Here is a 19054-nt window from a genome sequence, read left to right on the forward strand (position 1 = left end):
CAGAACTGGGTTGCTTTGAAAGGTCCAGGATTCAGGCCCAGGATCCAGAAGAGACTTAAAAGTCTACAGGGAGGAGGTGAGTGTATTTAACAATTAATTTCTATCCAAAGCCTTAGAAGTCAGACAGCAGCCCTTCAGACAAATTGTAAAACCTCAACCACCAACCTGTGCTCTGACTCAGTGTTGACCATCAAAACTGCTTACCCTGCATTGATACCAAGAAATACTCTGAAAAGAATCCTAAATTAGGAGTTGTTAGAGGATCCATTCCCCAGTGTCATCTCTACCTCTGACTAGCCATGAGATCTTGGTGAGTCATAACCTCTCTGAGTCTCAGGTTCCTTATCTATAAAATGAGACAATGACTGCGCTGATTTCATGCTAAAGTCACAATCCTCTCCTGAGCGTGTGTTCACAGCTTCTACCATCTTTGGTTCCTTTATTGTTTCTAGAGTTGCCTCTTACTCTGTCATCTACTCTCGAAGTTTGCTTTCCCTGCTGTCTTTGTAGCTCTCAGCCCTTTTGCCCGGTCTCCAGGATGCAAGATCAACATGCCCCTGAGGAAAAAGGGAGTAGAGCTGCCTCTACCTCCTGGACTCCCAGACACCAAGGCTCTCCGCCTCCCCCACGGGGTCCTGCCTTAGCCAGCTGTCCTCCAACAGCAAGCTACCTGGAAGTAAGAGTCACTGAATGCATGGAAGGACTAGACACCCAGGAGCTGCCACAGGGCCCTTGATAGAATAATGAGATGTTTTAGGGTAATCTCAAGGACCCTCTCTTTACATAGAAAAGATTACAGAGAGCTACTTTGATTTTTAAAATTTAATCCTCAAACTGTTAAAGTTATAAACTTAAAAATCTAGGTCTTCCTTAAACTTTTAAGTTCAATTTAGAGATATTATTAATCTGTATAAATATAACAAGTGTTAATCACATTTAAGAGGTTTTTAATTAATGTTTGATTCCATTTACAAATTCAGTTTATGAAACTCACTCAAACATTTTATTTTTTTATTTATTTATTTTTTTAAAGATTTTATTTATTTATTTGAGAGAGAGAGAGAATGAGAGAGAGCACATGAGAGGGGTTAGGGTCAGAGGGAGAAGCAGACTCCCTGCCGAGGAGGGAGCCCGATGCGGGACTCGATCCTGGGACTCCAGGACCATGACCTGAGCCGAAGGCAGTCGCTTAACCAACTGAGCCACCCGGGCGCCCTCACTCAAACATTTTAAACCATGTTTATATTTTGATCTTTAATATATAAATTATGTATATTTAGTATTTAAATTATATTATAAATAATTTGATATATTTATATATTATAAATATATTCAATATTAATATGTAACATGATATATTTAATCTTTTTTAAGTACATCTAATTGTCTAAAAATCTCGTATAGCTCTAATAAAATAAACTTCAAAGTATGACAGATCTTCCAGTCTCTCAAATATTCCAATATTGATAGTAATTTTAGAATGTCTTTCAATATAAAATCACAAAACTAAATCATTTCTTAATTACATATTTAAAATGGTCAAAAAATGACCATTACTCTCATGGGCCATTTTCCCTTAAATATTGCAAATGCTTAAAATACCAAGTGTACACAAATTAACAAAACTATTATGAGTTTGATGGTTCTCTTAAACATTTCTACATTTACTTATAAATCTTTGCAAGATTAAAAATGCTAACCCAAGGTCCAGTATTACATTAGGGTTCACTCTCAGTGTTGTACGCCCTATGGGTTGGTACAAGTGTATAATGACACTGTTTAATGTAAACTATGGACTTGGAGGGAATATGATGTGTTGGTGCCAGTTCATCAATTATAACAAATGTACCACTCTGCTGGGGGATGTTGATAATGATGGAGGCTATTTATATGTGTGGACAGGGCATATGTGAGCAATCTCTGTACCGACCCCTCAATTTTCCTGCTCTAAAACCGAACATAAAACTGTTCTAACAAAGTAAGTCTTCACTTAAAAAAAGAAATTGCTCACCCTCTAAGAAACAATGTCAGCTTAAATAGCCTGGGCTCCCCTCCCAGGCAATTTGGGGGTTGCTGTCTCAGCTGGAATAGGTTTGCTAACAACCAGAGGCCACTGGTGGTGACCCCACAGATCATGGCCTCGTGTTGAAGCCTGTTTCTGAGTTGCCTTGTCTTACAACCTACCTCCCCAAAATTCAGGTAACGCCTTACCCGATTCTCTTCTCTCCTAGTTCGCCATGTGTTTAGTTTCAACCAGCCTATTTGCTGGTCCATTCTAGCCTGAACTTTTTTCTTATTCATTTTTTTAGCACCACGGCTCTTACAGATAGTTCAGTGCCCCTCCCCCCGCCCCACAGAATTCCTCACAGTTTTATCCAACTCTGTTTTCCCAGTTCCAAGTTCATGCCACTGACAGGTAGAAGAAGGTGGGGTAGGTAAAGCATATTTAAATTTCTGGATGGCTTTCACCTTCCTCTCTATAAGACAAGAAACAAGCAGAGAACGTATCGCTGTCCCTGCCCTCTCCTTCCATAGTGAGGCCATCTCTGTCACTTCTCATCCGCCTGACATCTGGCTTCTTCCAGTAGAGTCCCGCAGGCCCATCGGGTCCAGGCACCCCAGGGTCAGCTCACAAATGGGCTAATGAGGTTGGCAAGAGATTTTGCTTTTTTTCCTCTCTCTCTCTCTCTCTCATATGCACACGCATCCACACATGCATGGGAATAGGTGCGTGTGCACACACACGTCTATACAACTAACCCTCTGTGGCCCAGAGCACAGGCTCCTAATCATTCCCATTAACTCCCATGAGGCTGGGGAATTCCAAATTGAAATCCCTAAGCAGGCCACACTAATTCTATCATATCCTTCAGCTGTTGACAAGCTGCCTATCCTATTTCCTTTTCGGTCTTCTTTTGTAGTGGGTGCTCTTACTTAAATACCAAATAGGTTTTTGCACCAGGGCACACCAGTTGAATGACGAGTTTAGAACAGACCATTTTCAAGGTGAGGGGAATAACCCAATAAAATTGATGGGGCAAGTCTCCCTGTTCTGACCAAGAGGAGACCGTGGTGCAGAAGTGTGGTACAAGGAAAAGGTACTGGACATAAAGTCAGACAAGTTGCTCTCTAATCCAATTTCTGCTTCAAACTGTGCATCTTGGGCCCAACCTGTGTGAGCCCAGCTTCCTCCACCTGTGACATCACCTACAGGGCTACAGGGGCAACTGACAAGGATGTTTCCAAGATTACATTTTAAAACATGTAAAACACTTGAATCTCTCCTTTGGTTGGCTACCAGGATTCTGACATGCTCCTGGTTTTCCTCCTGCCTCATTGGCTGGTCCACCTCAGTCTTTGCTGGTTCCTCCTCATCTCCCCAATCTCTAAAGATTGGGTTCAAGCCTTGGACTTCTGCTTTCCATCTCTACTTACTCCTTCGGTGATCTTACCCAGTCGCATGGTTTTTAATATCATCTGTAGGCCAACGAGGTGCACATTCCTATCTCCATCCCAGAACTCTTCCCTGAACTCCAGACTCATATGTCCACCTTCCTACTTATCATCTCAGCTTGGGTGACAAATAGGCATCTCTAATTATACATTCCAACCCTACTCTCCTGCGGTCTTTCCTTATTCAATAAATGACAATTCCATCCTTCCAGTTGATTGGATCCAAAATCATGCAGTCATCCACGACTCATCTTTTTCACACCTCCTATCCATTCCATCATGCAAATCCTGAAATGGAGTTCTAACTTCAAAAGATATCCTGAAACACACTGTTTTTCACCACCTCAGCTGCTACCACCCTGATGCAAGCCAACAACATATCTTACCTGGATTCTTGCGATAGTTTCCTAAGTAGTTTCCTTGGTTCTGGCCTTGCCCCTTCCAGCCTCCTTAGTCTGTTTTCAACACAGCAGACAGAGTGACCCTGTTAAAACATAAATTAGATCATGTCATTCCTTTTCACAAAACTGTCCCAATTTCTACCCATCACTTTCAGAGAATCACACTTACTAAAACATGGGGATCAGGGCACCTGGGTGGCTCAGTCGGTTAAGCATCTGACTCTTGGTTTCAGCTCAGGTGGTAATCTCAGGGTCATGGGATGGAGCCCTGTAGAGGGCTCCATGCTCATCGGGGAGTCTGCTTGGGATTCTCTCTCCCTCACCTTCTCCCTCTGCTCCTTCCCACCCCCATCCGCTTGCACACACACTCTCTCTCTCAAATAAATAAATCCTTAAACAAAATAAAATATATTTTTTATTTTCAAAGCAGTGCCTGCTTCATAGAGTTGTTGTGAGGATTAGGAGCCACTCTATGGAAAGCCCTTAGAACTGATACTCACTGAGTGCTTACCGCATAGCAAGCACTACCCTACATACTTTAATATAAACTCATTATGTATCAGCTCATTAATTCTCATAAGAATTCTGAGGTATGTACTATTATTATACCCATTGTACAGCTGAGGAAAACACATTACAGAGAGGTTAAATACCTCTCCCAAGGCCACACAGCTAGTGAGTGGCAGAACTGGGCTTCCACTCCAGGCAGTGGGCCTCCAAAGCTGAGGCTTTCACTACCCTGCCTAGTCAGTAAGCCTTCTTCTGTGACATACTCTTTATGTTTTGTTTTTTTTTTTAAGATTTTACTTTAAGTACTCTCTATACCCAACGTGGGGCTTGAACTCACAATCCCAAGATCAAGAGTCACACGCTCCACCAACTGAGCCAGCGAGGTTCCCCGGTGACATACTCTCTAGATGCTGAATAGTGTCCCATCATATGGAGGGACCATTCATTTACTTAACCACTTCCTCACCAAGTCCTCTGATCATTCCAGAGCTTCTCACTTAAGCTAGTAAATTCATGTAGTCGACAAATATTATTGAATGACAATATACTAGGCACTGGGGACACAGCAGTGAACAACCAAAAAATGGACGCAAAACTGTCATCACGCAGCTTACATTTTTTAGAAGTACTTTTTATAATGGAAGTGTCACCAGAGGCCTGATCTGCTTATGGACTAAGTGTTCTTCTCTGTTGAGGCAATCAGACTCCGTTTTATTCATTTGGTGCATCTCCTGGGCAAGGCACTCAGCTAACTTCTGTGGGAGGAACAAAAATGATTCGGACCTGGACCTTGCTCCATGGAGGTTGTATATTAACACGTGCCTGAGTATCTCTAGGAAGCAGTTCTTGTAGCACTTGTTTCTGGGTCTATCCTGTGACTTTTCATTTGCACACCTGTCATTAAACATCTAATCTCCCCAAGGGGGAAGAACATTCATGTGGTTTCCTTTTTCTCTTCCCACAGAGCCTAGAAGAGTGCTTTGAAAACAATGGCTTCACAGATTTATGGAGTACCAAGTTCTAGAAAGATTCCTCAAAAAACTATTTGGCCACAAATTTGATTCCCCCATTGTTCTGCCCTTATTTAGGCCACAGGAATTTAGTCCATCAACAGACAGAAGAAGAAAAGAATTAAGACTATGAGCCACCTTTTATAATTATAAATATTTTAATTATTCTCTCCCAGACCACTTTTAACCATTTAACCATGGGGATGGAGGAACCCTGGCAATCAACTGGATGCTCACTTCAAAATACAAAAGATTAATCATCACATGCACACAATGCATGCACACGTGCACACACACGGCTGCTTAAAACCCTTCAATGATTTCCCATCATTCTTGAGGAAAAAATAGGCAAATCCTCAGCAAGGCCTCCAATGCACGAGGCCCCAGATGGCCTGGCTGTGCCTGCCCCTCCAGCCTGGCCTCACAGGGTACCATAAGTGCTCTTGCTTTCTGCACGCCAGCCGTAGGGCCTGACTGTGGTTCTCCAAACAAGCCTACGCCATTCTGCCCCAGAGCTTTTGCACACGCAGTGCCCTCTTCCTAAGAAAGCATTTTTTTCTCCAACCTTCAGAGTCAGCTCAATCATTACTTCCTTTGGCAAGCTTTCACTAGCTCAGGGCCCCAGACTCCACCTGGCATCATACCTTCTCAAAGATCCATACCTCTCCTCTAGGCTCCTATCCATCTGTTCACCAACCCCATTGTAATTTTACTTGTACATGTGAAAATATGTCATTAATGTCTCTCTCTCCTCCACTAAACTCTATGCTTCATGAGTGCAAGAACCACTTCTGGTTTTGCTCATCATTGTACATCCAGAGCTGAGCACGGTACTAGAAACCTTAAAAAGTGATCATTTATTCAACAAATATAAAATGAGCCTGTTCTGTGTGCCCAGTCTTGTTCTGTGTGCTGGGAATAGAACAGTGAACAAACGCAAATCCCTGTCTTTCTGGAACTTATATTCTGGTTTTGGAGAAGAGACAGTAAGCAAATAAACAAGTTGATTTCAAGGGCATAAGTGTTATCAGGATAAGGGGGTAAGATGTGACCACTGGGGATGGGGTAGGATACTATTTCAATGATCAGGGAAGGCCTCTATCAAAACATAGCATATGAGCAGAATCTTGAGCATTTTCAAGGGGGGCTGGATTTTCAGCGCAAAAATTGGAATAGTCCCAAGCAAACCAGAACAATCGACTGATCACCTTAGCACAGAATGCTGCTGAGAGCCTGGCTGCCTGCCTTCAGCCACTTACCTAAGAATATGTTTCTCTCACACCTTCTAAATGTCTTTTCCAGAAACATTCACTTTTTGAGAAACTATTAGAGCTTAGAACTTAATAAATACTTTGTAATGATGAGGAGGCTTCCCAGGAATCCACCCCCACTCAGCTTAGGAATGATCGTGGCTTTGAGATTCCCAGACACACGAGGCCCCCTCCTGCAGTCCTCCAGCTCTTGGAGGCCCATATTTGGACTTCCATTTGGGTGAAATCCACCCACCAGGAAAAGCTCATTTCCTCCCTCCCTCTGGCTCACACTCCCACCCTGGAACCTTCCCCTGCAATATCCCTTGGCAGACTCCTTCTTCACTCCTTCCTGGCTGGCTGTGCTTCCAGCGAGTTCCACCCAATAGTAAACTATCTGTCATAAACTACAGAGTAGCAGATCTGTGCCCAGTGATGCTCCCACTCCTTGGGGCCCCAACAATTTGTGGCTGCCCTGTTGGCACAGGTGCTAATTTCTCCCCCATTCTCATTGCTCTAAACTACCTCTTTAATGGATTCCAAAAACAGTTCACTGGCTCACCTTATTTTTTGTTTCATGTCCGATCAAAGTCCTAAGCCACTGTTAAGAGCTTCTCTTTTTCTGTTACCCTCTTTCCCACCTTCCCTCTCCCTGGCCTTCTCCCCTTGCCTCCCCACTGCCTCCAACTGAGCTGAGTGTCCTAGTGCTCCGGAGCCAAACCTACAGGGTTCTGGTCCCAATTGTAGGGGCAACATTCTCACCTACCGCCTTGGGATGTTAGGAGGATAGAAGAGTTAATTTACATTAAGCACCTAGAACAGTGGTACACGGTAGGCCTTCACATGGAGGTATTGAACAAATGAGATGTTGGTTGTCCTGGAGATCTAAGGGCCCTTTGTGCCCTACTCAGAGAGTAAGTGGCTGCAGTCTATGGTTTTATTTGAAGAGACAAAATATCCTTCTACCCAAGCCTCCCTCCCAACTTTAGAATCCCTACAACTAACATCTGTATTTAACAAAACACATGGGCAGGAGGGGAAACATTATAACAATTATTCTATTCTTTTTCTAGAAGAGTTTATCAGATTAAATGGAAGAAGAAGAGTAAGGACTATAGCTGGATGGGAAGGAGAGAGTATGCGGCTTGTGTGGAGAGAAAGTCCAGGGGGGCACTATAAGGAGGGGGCACCAAGAGGGCCCAGGGTCTTGAGAGAGTGAGAAAAGCTGAAGCAGAGGGCATGCAGAAATGCAAAGGGTGGAGAGAGGAGAGATACAAAGACAAAATTCATCTAGGTTAATGGAACCAAGTTCTTTTCTAAACCAACACACCTTCCCTCCCCAGCTCTGCCCCAGTCAAGACTGGGCTGCTTACTGCAGGCATCCTGGTCACGAGAAAAGAGCCTGCATTTCCAAGCCAGCCTAAGCTTGGAGAAAATGCCAATTCTACCATTTACGATTGACAAAGTTAACTGAACCTTTCTAAACCTTCTCTGTAAAAACAACATAAAACCCGAAAAACTCTTAAACAGTAAAGTTGTGAGGATTAAATAAGGGAAAGCCTGTGAGATGCCAGGTTCGTGCCAGCTCCTGGGAGGCACTCAAATCATTTAGCTTCCTCTAACTGTTACCCCAGTGTCAGCCCTAGCACCCTCAGTCAGCTTTCTCAGCACAAACTCAATCCATAACCTCTTGCACAGTTGCATGTCTGGTCTTTCCATGTGACTTATTATATTTAATTCAGTTCAACAAAAATTTTGTAGAATGCCAAGCGCTAAACTGAGTGCTAGGGATACAAAAGGATCAAGTCCCACTTGCTCCCTCCCCACCAAAACGTGTAGCCTATAGGGGAGACTGGTGAGGATGTAGTTCGCACAGTAATGAGCACACCAATAAGAGAAACACAAGGGCTGTCAGAACACATACAGCTCTCATATCATATAATAAATGCATACATAAAATCCGTGTCATTTATGTTGTGTCAAGACTCCTCAATCACGGACATCTGCAATAGAGATCTGCATAGACATCCCAGTGGAGCTAACTTTTATGCTGGAAGTAGTTCCAAAGTTGGCACATAACTGAAAACTATGTAAGCAATCACCTTTAAAAAAAACAAAACCCATATTATTAATAAAATACAGTACACATGGTTTTTACATACAACCATGCAGTTACACATGTGTAAAAATCTACAATAATAAAGATTATTTAATAAGAAATAAATATGTAAAATATAAGTTTATAAAATTTTATTACATAGAAGAAACCAAAAATATGAATTAGATTGCAAAATCAATGTTCTTCATGTAAAAACTTTTGGTAAAAATGTATGTTTATTTTTTTTTTAAGATTTTTATTTTGGGGGGCACCTGGGTGGCTCAGTTGGTTAAGAGTCTGCCTTCGGCTCAGGTCATAATCCCAAGGTCCTGGGATGGAGCCCTGAGTCAGGCGCCCTGCTCAGTGTGGAGTCTGCTTCTCCCTCCCCCTGCTCTTGTGCTCTCTCTCTCTCTCTCTCTCTCCCTCCCTCTCAAATAAATAAATAAAGTCTTAAAAAAAAAAAAGGTTTTTATTTTTAAGTAATCACTACACCCAGCCTGGGTCTGGAACTTACAACCCCACGGTCAAGAGTCACATGCTCCACCAACTGAGCCAGCTAAGTGCCCCAAAAATGCATGTTTATTTCTGGTAAATAAAGTCCTAAAGGGCCAACACAAAGCACATTCACACTCTTCAACTGGGCTTTTCTGAAAAAATGTACATAAAGGCAATAGACTCAGGAAATCATCCTTTGATTCTTACAGGATCCGGTTGATTTTACAGAGTATTGGAAGAAAACTAGCCTCTAAAACTTATTAGCCTTATATCCTTGGACAAATGATAAGATCATAAAATCTCTAGGTTTTAAGAGAACTTAAAGATCACTAGTCCAACCTGTCATTTAGATGTTTCAGTTCCTCCCTAAGGGATCAAACAGCCTCTACTTAGATCATTCCAGTGGCTAGAAACCACCCATTCCACCTAAGAACACCTCCAGCAATAAGTAATTTAAACATGCAATTACTTCAAAAATTTAACACATCAAAATAATGTGTTGCATCAGGATCTTCCTGGCATTGCTTCACTTTAAAAATATTATGAAGAAATTACTCTGCAATATCCTTAGTATATAAAAGGGTCATACAAACAAATCACCAAGGTCTCAGTAAATAAAAATATAAATAGAGAATCACAACACTTGTATTAAAAGATTCAGTCTAGGGGCGCCTGGGTGGCTCAGTCAGTTAAGCATCTGACTCTTGTTTTCGGCTCAGGTCATGATCTCAGGGTCCTGAAATCAAGCCCTATGCCGGGCTCCGGGCCCAGTGCGGAGTCTGCGGGAGACTTTCTCTCCCTCTCCCTCTGCCCTCCCTCCACCCCCCCCCAACCTCTCTCCCTCACCCCCCACTCAAATAAATAAACCTTTTAAAAAAAATAAAAGGTTCACGGGGCGCCTGGGTGGCTCAGTTGGTTAGGCGACTGCCTTCGGCTCAGGTCATGATCCTGGAGTCCCTGGATCGAGTCCTGCATCGGGCTCCCTGCTGTGCAGGGAGTCTGCTTCTCCCTCTGACCCTCCCCCCTCTCATGTGCTCTCTCTCATTCTCTCTCTCTCAAATAAATAAATAAAATCTTTAAAAATAAATAAATAAAAGGTTCAGTCTAGCTCATTTAATAGGCAAAAAACATTTTCATATCTTAATCCACTAAATAGCAGAGGTTATGAAATTATAATATGTAATATTAGCAAAGGAACAATGAAACACACTTAGAAACTGGTAGAAAAATTGTAGATTGCTACAAATTTCATGTATTTCAATTGGACAATACTCATTTGTCAAAGAATAAAGACCAAGAGCACCTGAGGCATTTTTTTTTCCCTAAATCACACCAGAGTCTACTAATTTACCAGCCAAGGGAGACACACCACTGGAGACATTTGCAGAGCAAGACCCTAAAGAGGGAAAAGTTGGGGTTGTTTTGTTTTCTTTTGTTTTGTTTTAAGTGCTAGGAGGGAGGAGTGCCTGATGGTTATTCCAATCAAGCGCTGAAAACTAGCACTCTGGATAGGTAGTAGGTTTAAACAAATCCCATTACTCATTGGTCAGAAGAGTCTTCAGTCAGTTCCTGAAAAGGGGGGGGGGGTGTTCCTTAAGGTTCAAGGTCCTTTATTAGCTTCACCTGGTTAGAACCAGTTGGGATGGAACATAATTTTTGGTTTTAATATTTCCCAGGCAAGTTTTGGTGTAAACGAAAATTTGTCCCTGTAGCCCTTCCTTCAACTGCACATTAACCAACTCCATGCTGGGCACTGGGAATATAGTAGTCAAGAAGGCAGAGCTAGTCCCCGCACGCATGGAAATTGCCAATTGGCAATATCTCATCATGAAAATGTTTATGTTATTTGACCTAAAAATTCCACTTCAGGAAACCCATGCTAAGGGGATAATAAATAAAATGGTCAAATATTTATACACAAAGATATTCATCGGAGTATTGCTTAGTCAAAAAATGGAAACAACCTAAACTTCCAACAATGTTGAAAAAATATAATATATTCTGAAGGTGACTATAACGGTTTAATGACATGGGAGAATGTGTATGATATAACATTAAGCAAGGTAAATAATATAAAATAACATAGATTGTGGTCTCGGTTATATTAAAAAGAATTTTTAAAGTACCTAGGAAGAAATATACCTGAAATGCTAACATTATTGGTATATATATGTTGGGTTATAAAGGGTTTTTTTTTTCTTTATATTTTTGTTTGTTTTTACAAAATCATGTATTAATTTTAAAATCTGGAGTTTGGCAAACCCTCTGCCCCCTCTAAAAAAAATCAAAACAAAAACAAAGTAGGCAAACTGAAGACTGCTCTACAAGTGGCTTAGCTCTGTGTTTGCAGTCAAGATCCCATAACCTTGTGCCCTGTGTCTAAAGGCGGAATTTCCATGAGAATTAACTCATCTTTGTTCCTACTGACTCTATAGAAACTGTGTTCTCCGTGGTTTACCCAAGATGAGCAAACAAGAGTGACACGGATTTTTCTGAAGTGGACAACGTCTCCCACTTCCCACCACTGATATTGTAGGACCAAGGAAAAGAAACCCTGCCTCTCCTTTCTACGGGACACGGTAGTTAAGGAAACTCCAAATACATTCTCATCTTGAACCTCGTGGCAACCCAAAGTGAGAAGAAGCTGAGTGATGTCAGTCACACTGCTCAGAGTCACTGGTAATGACCGAAGGCTCAGGATTCGGACGCAGGCCTGGCGTTACAGGTGCGGCCCTGCCCCCGGCACCAGCAGGACCCTCAGCCATGGCAGGCATCCAAGGACACCCTTGCTGTATTTGCAGAGGACTGGCCAGTTATTCAGCGAACACTGGTCTTACTGTAAGCTCAGCTGTGTCCCTTTAAAGCCTCCCAAAAGGTAACAGCTGTGCAGACAGTGGGCCGATTTCACATATATTAATATAAACTCTCCCTCCCCCAGCTACCCCCCACCCCCACCCCCCGCGCGCACACACGCCCGGGACTCTTGTTCCTCTTTAACTTGTCTTCCCAGGGAACACAGGAGAATGGAAGATGTTGGTAAAACAGGCTATGCCGGCACTCAGATTTATTTATCCAAGAGCTCGGTACCTCTACATATAAGTTACAGCAAATTGTTTTGTTGCCAATAAAATACCTAAACACAAGCTTTGATTTCCTCAGCTGTCAAATGGATTGAACAGCGCCTGCCCTTCCTATCCTTTCCGTGTCACAGGGCTGTTGAGGGATCGACTGAAACAAGGAGGGTGCGAGCCTACAGATGACTCTTCACGTAGGTAAGATGCTGTGAGGTGCCCCCCCCGAGGCCGGGCCTCGGGCCTCAGTGGACTCCCCCCGGAGCCGGGAGAGGCTAAGCCCGGCGCCCGCGCGGACCTGACGTGATTGTGGCCGCCCGTGCCTAGCAGAAATTCCCGGGTGCCGGCGCTGCGGATCCAAGATCACAGCCCCGCCGCAGCCATAAAAGCCGTAAAGGAGATCAGAATCGGCCCCAGCGGCCAGCCTGGGGGTGAAGTCCTCGGCGGGCGCGCGCAGCTGGGCGCGAACCACCCCACAAGCGCGCGCGGGCGGCGGCGGCGGCGGCGGCGCGGGCTTGGCCCCCACGCCCGGCCCGGCTCGGCTCGCCGCTCACGTAGCGAGAGCGTGAGTCAGCGCGCTCGGCCGCACCCCTGAGCCCAGGCAGGGCTCTCTGGAACCGCGCCGGCCGCCGGCACGTCCCTCCGCCCCGCTCTGCAGGCCGAGCGGCTGTCCGCGTGGGCGGCCGAGGCGGCGCGAGGGGCCTGGCGGTAGCAGTCGGGACAGCCACGCGGTTGTGGGGCTCGCCTTCCCTCCGCGGACCTTCCCCACTCCCCCCCGCCCCCACCCCCGGCGCTGGCCCGCCCGGAAGGAGGGGCGGCGGGGGGGGCGGGGAAGGGAAGGACGGGCGGGGCCTGGGACGGTGGTCCTGCGCCAGCGGGAACTCGACCTTCGTGTCCCTGTGTGCTTTCCTTTGAGCCGCACACTCGCCTGCTCACGTTTGGCGCGACTGGGCAGTTCCCCCGCCGGGGCTGTGGGGCCCAGCTGCGGGGGGGTCGTGCCCCGGGCAGACTGGGGGTGGAGGGGGTGGAGGGGGTGGGGGTGACTAAATTAAGGGGGGAAGTCCCTTATCAACCTAATCTCACAGGCAGCGGGGACTTAGTGGAGGCGGCCTGCATTTCCTCAAATCTGCACCTGTTTAGTTACAACCACCAACTTTATAAGAGGAAATTGCCTACGTGCCTGACGGCTGAAGGACAGAATTAGAAGTACTCGACTAAACGTGTGAACACAGCAGTGCCTCCCGTTCAGCCCTAGACCTACAGGGTTGCAAGACTGGGCCTCCTGAGGGCAGAAAAAATTCAAGTCCTCCTTTGCCCTTTGGTAAAATATTCTTTCCCAAATTAGGGCGCGCTATAAAGCTTTCCTTTTTATGTTATCTGTGATGTGCCTTTGTCACTCTTTGAAAGCCCGAGCCAGGGGTAGCCATGTTATGGGGAGGGGGCCGAAGAAGAATGCTTATGAAGGGAAAGAGATAGATGGGGAAGAGGAAATGTGAATTAGGAAAGGAGCATTGAACAAAGAGTAAAGTGATTCACAGATTATTAGTGAGCCCCTAATGGAAGTGAGGCATGCCTGGGCACTGGAATGTAAAATCAGTGGCTCCCCAGGGTCCCTACTCCCAAGAGTTTACAGCTGAGAGGGGACATCAACCAAGTGAAGTGAAACACAAGGGAGAATTAGTGCAATGGTTCAAACACCCGGACTCAGGAGCCAGGCCGTCCAAGTTCCCCAGCCAGCTCTGCAGCTTCCTGAGCCAACGGATTGCCCTCAACCGCCTTCATTTTCCTTGTTTGAAAAATGAGAATGGAAAACAATATTTTTTAGGACTTTTCGAAGAACTAAATACATTAATACAAGCAAAGCACTTGGACAATGCCCTGCGGTCCCAAGGCACTCAATAAATACTGTTAAAAAAATGAATGAAGGAGACACAGGCAGGGCCCAGTACAGCAAGGCAGATTATTCACTGCTTAACTCCAGAAGGCACATACACATAGATGTGAATGCTGTACGATGTGGTAGTCCTGAGTATATCTATTTTAATATTGCTCATAATAGCAAAAAATGGAAATTGAAATGCATTTATTTATAAATAAAATGTACGTTCATACAATGGAGTGATATTAGCACCACTAAAAGGAATAACTTACATCTATGTGTATCAAAATGGATAAATCTCAAAAATACATTGACTGAAAAACAGTTAAGTTGCAAAATGATGCACACAGCATGATGCCATTTATATAAAGCATGCACACACAAAAATCCATGTATTTTATATTTATTATGTCTTTTTTTTTAATGCTGGAAGAATACACACCAAACTTAAAGGTCTCTCTGGATGGAGGAAGAGGAATTAGGATTTGCTATGCGGGTCATTAGGGATTTAGCTTATTCCATATTATACTAATTGTTTCAAAGAATGGTGTACATATATATCATGAAGTTTTGTGGGGTTTTTTTAAGGTAACGATATACCAAATAAAATCAGAAGCAAATATATCAACACTGGCTAATTCTGGGTTGCAAGAATATGAGTGATCATTCCTTTTTCACTTGTACTTTTCTGTATATTCAAATTAAAAATAAATACAACCTTGCAGTACAAGTGCTATCAGAGTTATGAAAGGGGTGGGCCTGGAGAGCCTGTCTTGGATGAAGCTAGCCTTGCATGCCCAGAACCTCTCTGGTCACAAAAGAGGAAAGATCTGGCTTTGCAAGACCCCTCTGTTCTGACTGTACCCTGGGGCGGGAATGGGTGCCTCTGGAATGCCAGGGCTGGCCCGTGGACTGGGCCGGGGCTTCCCTGAGCATGGTATTGCGGGTGCCTACCCTGTGTAGGTTCCTCCTTCAATCCTTAGGCTCCCTAAAATATGGCATTCTAGTGCCTGCAGGGGAGACAGCTGGCGCTGGCAGAACCCCTGAGAGAGGGCGCCGTGCTCCACGAATACGCCACCTACAATACTGAAAATGCAGTGAGCTCCTGAACATCACAGAGCAGGTGAACAGTAAATGTGGACATGGAAAGCATACCCAGCTCCCATCTGTGGCTGCCTGCTCTTCTTCTCAGCCCCTGCTGAGGACACTTTTATGGGTAGTGCCCTCTCTGGAAGCAGCTCAGTGTAATGGTCAAGATTCCAGGCTTTGCAGAACTCATATCTAGACTATGATTTGGGGCAAGTTACTCAACTTCTCTGAGCCTGCTTTCTCTTTTGTGAAATGGGGATAATAACAACGGTGCTGGGGGTACGGACTGGGAACCCTCAGTCAGTTGTGACTAGGTGTGGCTCAGAAAGAGAAGTCTTTTGATAACAGAGACTGTTTTAAAGAGATTTTTCTTATTCTATGGCTGTCCTTTACCCTAGTAAAGGGTTAAATGACTGGAGAAAAAGGATGAAAGCCTTTTGCCTCAGTCACGTGGGACTGAACTTGATATTGACATTCTAAGAGAGTTTTAGGCCTAGGAACAGTTGTTTCAAGAAAGCCCATTACCCCCCCCCCTTAAAGAACCCATTGTTTTCGTTTCTTAATAGCCAGCATTATCCACTCAAAGCCCCCATCTCCAAACAGGATGCTCTTACATTTAAAAAAATCACTTGGACACCAGTGCCTTCTGAAGGAAGCAGACGGAACTTGTGATTAAATGAAACACACGAAGAATTCCTTCTTTCTCCCTTGGTTGCTTTCTCTCCCTGGCACCCATAAACAAAAGCGTCTAAGGCATTTTTAATTCCCTCGTGCTGAAACTCCATGATTTAAACCTGATTCCCAGCTGCTCCTTTAGAACGGGTTGCACAAAATGTTGTTCAGTCCAACCAGCCCCCAGGGAGGGGTAAACACGTACTGCGGGATGGTGGGACGTGCAGAACGTCAGGGGAGCAGAACCAAGCAGAGTTAAGCATGTGCTGTGACTAATAAAGGAGACCTGGGGTGTGGCTGTCATCAGAGAAGTCACCTCCCCACAGGGCTCCAGTACCTAAGAAAGTTGGGGAAAACAACGAGTGATTCTCAGGCAGTATTTACCCAGCCAGGGTGAATGTGGCTTTAGTTATCACATTCATGCTTTTCCAAGCTGCCCTCCTGTGTTTGTGCAGGAACGGGGTGCTGCCGCAGGAAGTCTAAATGATCTCTCTGGGGTAAGCCCCATATCTAGGAAGCCAGCAGCCCAGCCCACAGCAAGGCAGAAAAGCCTCCGCCCTCGGCCCTGGCCTGAGCAGAGATGCCCAGGCATTTCCCCAGGCATCCCAGCCCCACACCCGTCCCTGTCTTGTTCCCAGGGTTGGGCTGGGTATGTAGGAAGCCTCTTGGCACAGAGCATCATCACTAGCATGAGTAACCCTTCCTCTACATTTCGGGACAGCACTGGCCCCTTCACCAAATGCAGTTTGTATTATTTCTCAGAGTGTTGGTGGTGGGGATAGCATTTTTAGTTTTTGTTTGTTTGCTTGTTTTGTTTTTTTGCTTTTTGGTGTGGTTGTGTTGTTGTTATGGGTTTTTCGTTGTTGTTTTGTTTTGTGTTTTTTTTTTGCTGGTACAGAAGTAACACACGTCGGTTGCACAAAGAAACCTAAAAGCAATAGAAGTATATGAAGAAGGGAATATCAACCACCCCTGTACTGGGTGGAAGAGTGTTCCCCTGCTCAAATTCATGTCTCTCTAGCACCCGTGAAAGTGACCTGTGAATGGAAATAGGGTCACTGCAGATGTAATTAAGAAGAAGTCATACTAGGGGCGCCTGAGTGGCTCAGTTGGTTAAACATCAGACTCTTGGTTTCAGCTCAGGTCATGATGTCAGGATCATGGGATCAAGCCCTGCATCAGGCTCCATGCTCAGGGCAGAGTCTGTTTGGAATTCAGTCTCTCCCTCTCCCTCTGCCCATCCCCACCGCCCTGCCCCCAAAAATATAAATAAGTAAATCTTTTTTTAAAAAAAAGATGTCATATTAAACATAATATGACTGGTGTTCTTGTAAGAATAAGGGATTTGGACACAACACACAGGGAGAAGGCCATGTGATGACAGATAGAGACTGAGGGGCTGCACGCAAACCAAGGAACAACAAGGATGGCTGGCCACCGGCAGAAGCTAGGAAGAGACAAGGAAAGATCAAGAGCCGTAAAAGAGAACACAGTTCTGCTGACCTTGATTTCAGACTTCTGGCCTCCAGAACTATGAGACAATAAATTTCTGTTGTTCTAAGCCACCCAGTTTGTGGTACTCTGTTACGGCAGCCCTTGGAAACTGACCCAACCCCAAAACCCACCACCCGCAGAGATAAACAATATTAATATTTTAATGTATGTCCTTTGATTCTTTCTATAGTCAAATGCATCTTATGAAATAGATGGCCAGTCTTTCTCTGGGAAAATTTCAGCGATCCCTCTCCTCATTGACTTCGGGCATCCATTGCTTTTTCAAATAACTAAGCAGCTGAGAGAATACTGAGGAATATCCCCGGACTCCTCCCACTGTACCCCCAAACTCAGAGCCCAAGGCCCTAAAAAGTCCCTGACGTCACCTCCAAGTGACTCTACAAGTCATTCTGGGAAGGACTGTCCTAGCTGATCTGACCGGCAGACAGAGCCAGCGGGGCCTGTGCACCAATCACACTCTCTACCCCTGTGTTCCGGGGCAGTGACAGCCTCGGCCATGGAACCCTCTTTGCCCCAACCCTCCCCCAGCTCCCAAGGGAGAAAACTGACTGCAGACTAAAGTCTTTACCTGGACAGATCGCCAGCACCTCTGCTAAATACACTAGCCATGAGCCCAGTCACCCATATTAGAGAGGCACCCAAGGCAAAGGTTTTGGCTCCTCCTCTCCTTTTCCTTACTCTAACCATCCTCCCAAAATCTAAGTAAATGTCAAGTCTTGAAAACCTTGTCTGTGTAACATTTCATAAATCCATCCTCTTTCTACAGCTACCTGGAGGCTCCAGATCAAGGTCAACATCGACAGTGATAGATCATGTTGGTAAGTATGTACCCTTGATATGAGGTGATGAAAATGGCACAATTTACCTCTGTGATCTTCCTCCCCAAAACCAAACCCCATCTAAATGTTAGGAAAAACATCAGACATTCCCAAGTTGAGAGAGAGTCTACAATACACCCAAACAGTACTCCTCAAAACTGTCAAGGTCGGTGTGCCTGGGTGGCGCCGTCAGTTAAGCATCTGACACTTGGTTTTGGCTCAGGCTGTGATCTCAGGGTGGTGAGACAGAGCCCTGAGGCAGGCTCCGCACTCAGCACAGAGCCTGCTTAAGACTCTCTCTCTCTCTCCCTCTCCCTCTGCACCCCCTCCCCACACTCACTCTCTCTAAAATAAATAAATTTAAGAGGAAAAAAAAAAACACCTGTCAAGGTCATCAAAAACAAGAAAAGCTTGAGAAACTGTAATAGCCAAAAGGAGTCTAAGTAGTCATGATGATTAAATATAATGGGGTATCCTGGATAGATCTTGGAACAGACAGAAAAGGACATTATATAGACACTAATGAAATCTGGATCAAATATGGTCTTTAGTTAGTAATACTGGATCAATATTGGCTTATTAATTATAATAAATGTGCCACACGAATGAATATAAGATGTTAATAATAGGGGAAACTAGGTGTGGCAGTATATGGGAATTCTCTGTACTATCTTTGTAATTTTTCTGTAAGTCTAAAACCATGCTAAAAAATTAAATTTATTTAAAAAAAAAAAGAACAAAGAAAAGGAAACTGTGTGCATAGGGCAAGGGGCTGGTTGTGGATGAGGGTGAG

At 44.6% G+C, this 19054-nt stretch overlaps 1 long non-coding RNA gene across 1 annotated transcript in view; it reads right to left on the bottom strand.

The window, feature by feature from the left end:
• The window catches only part of LOC118539044 (uncharacterized), a 123629-nt gene that overhangs the window by 69959 nt on the left and 34616 nt on the right, over positions 1-19054 (bottom strand). Inside the window, exon 3 of the long non-coding RNA XR_013440663.1 lies at positions 3840-3937. This is a non-coding gene — a long non-coding RNA (uncharacterized LOC118539044). The remainder of the gene's footprint in view (positions 1-3839; positions 3938-19054) is intronic.

Source organism: Halichoerus grypus, chromosome 8 (genome assembly GCF_964656455.1).
Source record: "Halichoerus grypus chromosome 8, mHalGry1.hap1.1, whole genome shotgun sequence".
Classification (NCBI taxonomy): Eukaryota; Metazoa; Chordata; class Mammalia; order Carnivora; family Phocidae; genus Halichoerus; species Halichoerus grypus.